Consider the following 8453-nt stretch of genomic DNA (forward strand, 5'->3'; position numbering starts at 1 on the left):
AGATCTGTACCTAACATTTGAACAGTACGAGTATTCATCTACGGTTGGGTGATTTTAGTCTTTGTCCTCTGTCACGAATGGCTGATCTTTTTACAATTTCTCGTCAATCTAGCTAGGGGCTATTTTAGAAAAACAGCCACTAATTCAAAATTTAATCGTGCCTTGAAGAGTCACAATAAGACTACTAATAACCGTGACTGCCAATATTTACAGAATCCTCATTTTTTATGTCTGAGAATGTTATTTTTGTAAAAAGCTGTCTGGGGATTTTTACAGACACGCTTGTCAGTGGTGCCAAAATAAAATAAAACCAGATCCTCGGTAGTATAGTGGTCAGTATCCCCGCCTGTCACGCGGGAGACCGGGGTTCGATTCCCCGCCGGGGAGGAACATTTTTTTGATTTTTTCTCAATCCTAGGAATCACAAGAAAATTCCCTTGTACTTTATTTACAATAGATGATACAAAACTACATTCACGACTATACATATTACAGTGGATCAACGACTATGAGAAATGCTTCATTTCCAACTATTTCACACGGCTGTGAACCGATCCAAAGACAAACTGCTAGATGGAATTAGTTTTCAAACAAAAATCCCGCTTTTAATAATTACTGGCAATTTATAGCTTTAGCTATCAGACTTTTGCTCAGCCAAGTGAAGAAGTGAGAAAGTTCACGTGCGTGGAGGTCCATCACGTTGAACCCCCGAAGCACCGATTAATTGAATGTTATCCTCGACCATATAAAACGCCCCGATACCTTTACTTAGTCACTTTGCACTTGAATGATTGCCCATGCAGTACCGGTAATGACAGGATGTGGTCTCTAAATTAAAGATGTTTCTTCGCGCATCATTTATCAAGTAGAAAAAATTCGTGAAAATTATTACGAAAATCGACCTTCCCTCGAGGCAGTCGAACTTTAGCTTCCTTTGTTTTAGAGCGTTAGAAAAAAAAGTATTTCCGATGGTTGCATGGGTGATCAATTAATCGAAACTGGTGTCTTTGGCGGCGACGAAATAGCTAGAAGGGAAATGAAGAAGTGATTTAGAGTAAATAAAAAACAGATTTGAAAACAATTAAAATAAGGTAGATTTAGGATGCTCGCTTATTCCGGATGACGGTTTTTACTGTTAGTTAATTTTAGCAATCAGTACATATCAGAACAATCAGTAAAACTCTTAATCGAATTTCGCTTCTTTTTTTTTATGGAATTACTCTTTAATTGCTTCTCGAAAGTGTTTTTACCCCTTTGAATTTGAGTTTTTTTTTGCTTTATCTTTTATCTTTTAGTTTTGTATTTATCCTTCTGCTTTACATTTTATCATCCTTTAAAATTTTGGTCGTTGGATAGGCTGCTAGATAAAAATTACAAAAATTTGGTTCCGATATGCGAAAAAAGAAGATATGACTGTGTGAAAACAATTAAATAATTTTTTAGGCGACTTAAACTGAAAATAACATTTTTAGGCCTCAAAAGCAGCCTAAAAGTAAGTCTTTTCTGGCCGCAAACATTTTTGGCCGATCTATGGTGGCGCCATCTATCCATAGTTTCGCATATTACATCAAAATACCGACATTACCCCCAATTTTATAATTATTTGGGTAAAATCAAATCGACAAACTGCTGTAAAGTGCAACAAAGTCTTGTTGAATTATTGAAAATGAACATGTCTAGCAATGCTACTGCAACAACATCAAAAAGCACATCAAACCTAATTCATACAAATTGTGTAGCTGCACATGTCGAAACGGCAAATGTGGATAAAAAAATATGAACTTTTCTGAAGGATTCATAAATATTGCTAATTATTCAGTTGTCATAAATGATTAAATCAATAAAACATAAATAAAAATTAATTAACTTGTAAATCTAATGATGTCGCCTAAAAAATCTTGTGTCTATCACGGCCAAAAAGTGCTATTTTGTTCTCGGCTGTCGCCTCGGCCATTAAAAAAGGCTCGGCCAAAAAAGAAACACTTTTTGGCCTTGGTACACAAATAACTATTTTGTATGGATTTATTTACATGTTTTCATGTTTAATTTAGGCACAAACAAGGATATTCACGTGTTGTCAGTATTTTGCATCGATTTCCTGTAAAACTCGTTTAATAACAAATAACAGTATTTTTTCAACTGTTAATAATTAAGTCTTATTAATTTCATTTTATGTTTCTTATTAATTCACACATGTGGCATACTCCAGCTGGAATGTCTTATTTTCATCAATTTAATGGTGTCAGTTGGTTCTGTATAGGTAATAATTATATAATATACATATTTTATTTTTTCACTTTGAAATACTAATATAACCTCGAGAAAAAAAGAATTTTTGTGTAAATAAAACAGTTTATAATTTAATTACAGAGCTGTGTTTTTTAGAAAAAAATTAAAAACCCATAAAGTGACATTTTACTATAGTAGGAATTTTATAACTTTGGTTTAACCCCGCCCACATGAACAAATGACGATTTGAATTTGTCGAATCAAAGAATGGCTAGCCTCCTTTAACCAACATAATTAAAAATTTGACGGCTTTAGTGTCACACTTGTCAAGAAGATTTGCAGTCTTGCAGGAATTCAATTAATTGTGAAACCTTCGTCGATTTTTATGGTGTTTCATCTTCTAATGTGTGGACAGATCTACCCTGAGTTCAGACAAATATCAACGAACTATCAAAATGTTGCAGATTGAATCAGACTTTCATCCAAAATTCTATTGGCCTAAAAGGTAGGCGGAGTTAAATCAAAGTTATAAAATTCTCACTATAGAACGGTTAATTTGGTGAAACCTCAAAGAAAAATCAGTCAGGTGTCAAGAAATGTCGTTTGTGCGCCTCCGTCACTTTTTATGAGATTTGTAATACTTTCCTTGCATTTCCAAAAGATTATTTTCTAGCCTAGTGAAACAAATAACTATTATTATTAGATTATCTCATAGTTTTGATAAGAAGTTGACGGAGAACCAACTAACAAGACAGTTCTGTAAAGGGTATCTTACGGCATCGGAAACTATTGAAAAACAATGCTTTAATAAGGCTTTTAAAGCACTAAAATAGAAGATAGTATGTATGTATTTATCTACCTACAATATTATAAAATAATTTCAAAGTTTCATAAAGAATACTAAAATAGGATAGTTTGCAGAAATTGCAGGAGTTCAAAAAATCATCATTGTGCCTAACTAGCTCTGCTAAACGACTAATCACAGAGCCGCATTTTAAATTTGGCACCTACAAAAAATCTCTGCAGGAAAAATAGCCTTTAGAAGCTAATCGTCCTTTGTAAGTTTGCCAAATCTTGTTAAATTCATATTTAATTAATTGTTTAAAGAATTGAAAGTCTGATTTACACCTAAGAATTTTCAAACAAAAGAGTGAATTGATAGCAATGAGCACGAGCTTATGTTAAGTTAAATATGTACATATTATTATATCTACCTGATCTTCGAGAACATTCGAGAAATACTCCATCAAAATCTGAGAATATTTTTGTATAGCACAATGTTCACACATTTATTGTTAACGCAATTTTAGTTGGTCAATCACAGCAGATAAGTCGCTAAATAATATTTAGTTGCTAAGTTATTTACTTGCGACAATTTTTCCTCATACTGCAATTATGATTGGTCAATTTTAAACACTTGAATACTATAAATCCCTGAACATTGTGAGAAATAACAATCATGTCAGATTTTGACGGTGGATTTCCCATTATTGGGATACTTGTATGTAGGTACATAAGTAGATACTTGTTCCAACATTAATTAGCCTATTTTTTTCATTTAAAAAACTAATGAAACTTTGAAAGACGAATACCATCGGCTTCTAAAAACTTCGGACGAGGCCCAGCAACATTTTGTAATGCTATGTGATGTTCCTAGTCTTGTTTTTTTGTTACTTTTGTATGCTAGGAAATTGCCATTTCTTTATGTGGGGGAGCTCATTTCGAGTACATGTAACACGGGATCAAAAAAAAATTTTAACCGATAAATTACCCACTAGTGCTCGTTGGTTGGGCAGAGAGGCAATTATCGCATTAAAGATTTTACGACTTTGGATGTTATAAAATGTACATACTATTGACGACAATGAAATGTGTACGGCAAAATTGTCTAGCGTAATTTTCACTTTAAATCCTAGGCGCACTTCTAATTGTCATAAATTTGATGAAAATCGGTCCCTATAAGAGTAGTGGCTGCTGATTAGTAAAAGAGTTGTATAGGTAAAATAAAATGTTTAGAGAAAAATAAAAGAGAACGCCACTGGTCAAAGTCTTATTTACATTATGGAAATTCAGAGAAAAATCCATGACAACGAAAAAGTCGTTCACATTTCGGTGTCTACGATAGTACAAGGTGTTTATAAATGTTTCTAGCATCAAGTGTGGCTCTGAAATTCCTGGCATGCACTATTTTGCCGCTTTGTTTCATAGTGAATATAACTACACTCCCGCTCAAAAGTATTTGCCCATTAAGTAACTCCAAAATAATTTCTTTCTTCTTCTTTGTTTGGCGTTTTTGGTTTGCATGTTTATATACTTCATTGATGCTAACAATTATTTTCTTTTTTTGATGTTTTAGAATATCAATTTTTTGCTTTTTTAATGTAATTTTAGAAATTTTGAAAAAGTCATCGTGTCACATACATATTTTCACAATCCATCAGCATATAAATGCAAAAACTGAAGTGTTGATTTACGTTTACCGTTTTTTTAATATCGTGAAGGTTCTTTAATTTGTGGTTGCGGAAGTTTATTTTTCTCAAAAAAGAAGTGACAGTTTTGTACAGAAATGGTGAAGAAAGGTGTGGAAATGCGTGCAATGATTATCTCTTACCACAGAATCAGCAGAAATAACCGGAAAATCGCAAAAGAATTAATAATATTTTTAAGTGGGCAAATACTTTTGAGCGGTAGTGTATGTTTAATTACTCTTAAAATGTCACTCACGTCAAAGACATTTCAGTTACGATTTTGTGTCTAAGTCTTTGATTTTCAGGTTTTAAAACATAATTAAAACATTTTTTTCTCTCCAAATGCACTTTGCTCTATGATTGAGGTTAACTGCAAATGTCAGTTGAAAAATGTAAACCCACATTTGTAATGAGCGGCAAATTTCTTTGACATTTCATAGCCACCCTTGATGCTAGAAACATTTATGAACACCTTGTATAATGGATTCACGATCTTTTTAGACCAGAGTAGGCCATGATTTTTTTCTTTTTGTTAGCTACAATGACTGACAGAGGTAGTTTTTTTACTGTCATATCTGACATGTGTCTTTCATGCATGCTAGTTTGCCACTTTTCTGGTACCGGAAAAATCGTGTGTTTCCTTTTAATCGTGGAAGTAACAGTTTAAAGGCATTATCTTCAAAATATCGCAATAAAATGATTAAAGTGATTTCGTTTTCGAACAAAATTTGCCTTTAAAAAGTGCTTCTTGCAGTTTTTTAGGAGCGGCGTGCAACCGTTTTCAAAGTTCTGGACACCAAAGATGAAAACTTTTGGCTGATAAGCGGCAACAATTAGAATTTTATGCCGAGAGAACAACACTTTTCAAAATTATTAAGTCTATGAGTTACAAACACAGAGAAGTGAACGATCACAAGACTTTATGTAAACAAAAACAAATCAAATTCTAAATTGCTGCACTTTTTAGTTAACGAAATTCGCCAAAGTTTGTGAGATTCCATAACATAAAACCCTGGGTCAAATGGTAATTCGATCAAATAAACTTTTTTAAGGTTTTATGACTAGAATCAAGACCTGGCAGAAGTGCTTCTTGAGAATGGTAAACTTTTTGCCAGTGGAATGTACTAGCAGTAATGTCTTCCATTATGATTAATATTGCATTTGTTGAAAAATAATTTCAAAATTTTAGATAAAAATTCAATAAAATTAGCAAGTTCTAATTGTTCGGTTCAAACTATCAACAGAGGAAAGGTTTCAGACACAATTCATAACAAAAAAAAGGTGACAACTCCACTCGACATAACAAATGTCAATCATTTTCAGGAAACTTTAGCTCGCAAAGGTTGACTACCAACCAAGTTACTAGATTTCCATGGCTTGCCGCGGTCTAAAAAGATCGTGAATGCATTATAACATTCATCACGTTAACTATGTATTTTTAATTACTTAATTTTGACAGCTGCAATTATAAAAAAATCTCAAAGATGACCGATAAGATTTTGAATTGAATCTTGCAACTACAATGGATACTTTTCGAAAAATTGTTGTTTTGTCGTGTTTTTGTTATACAGGGTCCGGCAACACTTGTGTCCACCCCCAAAATCGTCTTTAATTTTAAAGTTACAATTTTGAAAATTTGCATACGCTCATAGTTGACAAGGCTTTAGAAGCTGACGCAAAAATTTGTTTTTTATCACAGTTTGGTTGGCATCGCAACGCCTAAGAAGTATTTTTAGCGATTTTTGAGTTTTTGGGGAAATATTCGTGTATTCAATTTTTTTTCAACATAACTGTTATACAAATATCTGAGTTTTTATTTTAAATCTAATGCAAATTGTGTTTAAAATTTGCGAAAAAAACGTTGTTTTATCAAGTTAGTTTTCAAAATTATGACAGCGCAGCGGCAAACTACGTTTACACCAAAATTTCACAAGTCACTTCATTCACTCTTATAAAAGTTAATTTTGATTAACACGGGCATGTTGCACTTTATGGACACCAGAATTCGTTAATTAACATCGACAAAGCGACAATTTCACCAATTAAGACTTTTGCTACAATCTAAAGCGAGCCAAAGGAGAGATGTCATTTGTGACACAAGATGTTGACAGATGGGTGTAAACGTAGTTCCCAATTTTGATGTAATGAAATTGGAAACTAACTTGATAAAACAGCATTTTTTTCTGAAATTTTGAAGACAATTTGCATCGAATCTAAAATAACAACTGAGATATTTTTAACACATTTATATTGAAAAAAAATTAAATTAGGGGTTGATATCACAAACCCTCACAATTAACTAAAAATTACATTTTTAAAGCGTTGCGACGCCAAAACTATCAGTGACTATCGTCAGCTTCTAGAGCTTTGTCAACTGTGAGCGTATGCAAATTTTCAAAATTTTATCTTTAAAATTAAAGTCGATTTTGGGGGTGGACACAAGTGTTGCCAGACCCTGTAGTGTTTTTGCGATTTATTGTCGTTTATTACGTTTATTTATTGTTTATTACAGAAACTTCAAAATGTGTTCTTGTTAAAATACTGCTCCTAATAAATTATTTTCTGATGTCTTACATTTAATAATTTTAAAATAAGTATTATTCTCTTTAAAAGGACTTTCAGGTGCCACATCCCTTCATCTTCAATTCTTCTTTAAATAATAAGATTTCGCTCTCACAATAAGATCTAAAAGCCTAGTCTAATTAGGTTAAAAATTTATTACTCACTTAGTGGCGTTGGTCAATACTATTGTTGACAACACCATCCTGAATGTGCAATATTTTTTAAACTAATTTTAATTTTTTATAAGCTAATTTGTAGCGTACATGTATCCATACTCTTACTAGAAAAGTAAAAAAGTTAGTCCAGTAACATTTTTCTTATATTTCATATACCAATAATGTTTTGAAACGTTTCGACCGAGGAAACATAAGGGAAACCTGTGTGAAACGTTTCATGTTCCACATGTTTACTGGGTTTAATTTAAACGTATCAAATTAAACCATAAGCGGTTCATTTGAATAACTTCGGCCCCCCAAGAGGTTTGCCTGGTAGCTAAACAAGTAGTTTCTTTAGTTTAATTATGGCATTAATCTACGAACAAAGGACTTAAAATTGTCTTACACACTGATCGATCGGTTATTGCCGTTCATTCAATTCACTGCCTTTTAGTGTTAAGTGTAATTATGGTTTCAATGTTTTGCATATGACTAACTGAATAGTAATTTTTATAAAAACATGGTTTATTGTACCACTTACGGTACTTCAAGTGTGAGTGTAGAACAGTTAAACACTTTTAGTTTAACCAGGGGTTTTTGCCCTTTCTACAAAAATAACAGTACCACGATGACAGTAAAAGTGAAATATGATTATAAACCCGGTGCTGCTCTGACTGCTCACTACGTAAGTACAGGAAGTTCCAGCATAACCACTTTCTTGTTCATCAATCAAACCAGACTTGTCATTTTATTAACACTATATGAACCGATTAATTCCACAAGATATTAAAAAAAGACATTACATTACAGTAGTCAGAAGTCAATTAATCGACTGAGATGTGGACTATCACGACCTGGGGCATGGTCGTGACCATATCTTACATTTTCCGCCCCATTGTTGCACCTTGTTGGACCTTTGATAGTTGCTTTTATGTCAGATAAATGTATCTGACACGCCTAGTCCCGACATGAACTTCTTTAATTGTGGACGTGTACCGATAGTTCTCTATGTGTAAAAATAAAGTGCGTGGGTTGATTC

At 32.9% G+C, this 8453-nt stretch overlaps 1 non-coding gene across 1 annotated transcript; it reads left to right on the plus strand.

The window, feature by feature from the left end:
* The first annotated feature begins 315 nt into the window (after positions 1 to 315).
* TRNAD-GUC (transfer RNA aspartic acid (anticodon GUC)) lies at positions 316 to 387 on the plus strand. The gene has a single exon. It is a non-coding gene; the product is annotated as a tRNA-Asp (tRNA).
* The last annotated feature ends 8066 nt before the right edge of the window (positions 388 to 8453 follow it).

Source organism: Gnatocerus cornutus, chromosome 1 (assembly GCF_029298725.1).
Source record: "Gnatocerus cornutus isolate USDA-ARS CGAHR chromosome 1, icGnaCorn1.1, whole genome shotgun sequence".
Taxonomy (NCBI): domain Eukaryota; kingdom Metazoa; phylum Arthropoda; class Insecta; order Coleoptera; family Tenebrionidae; genus Gnatocerus; species Gnatocerus cornutus.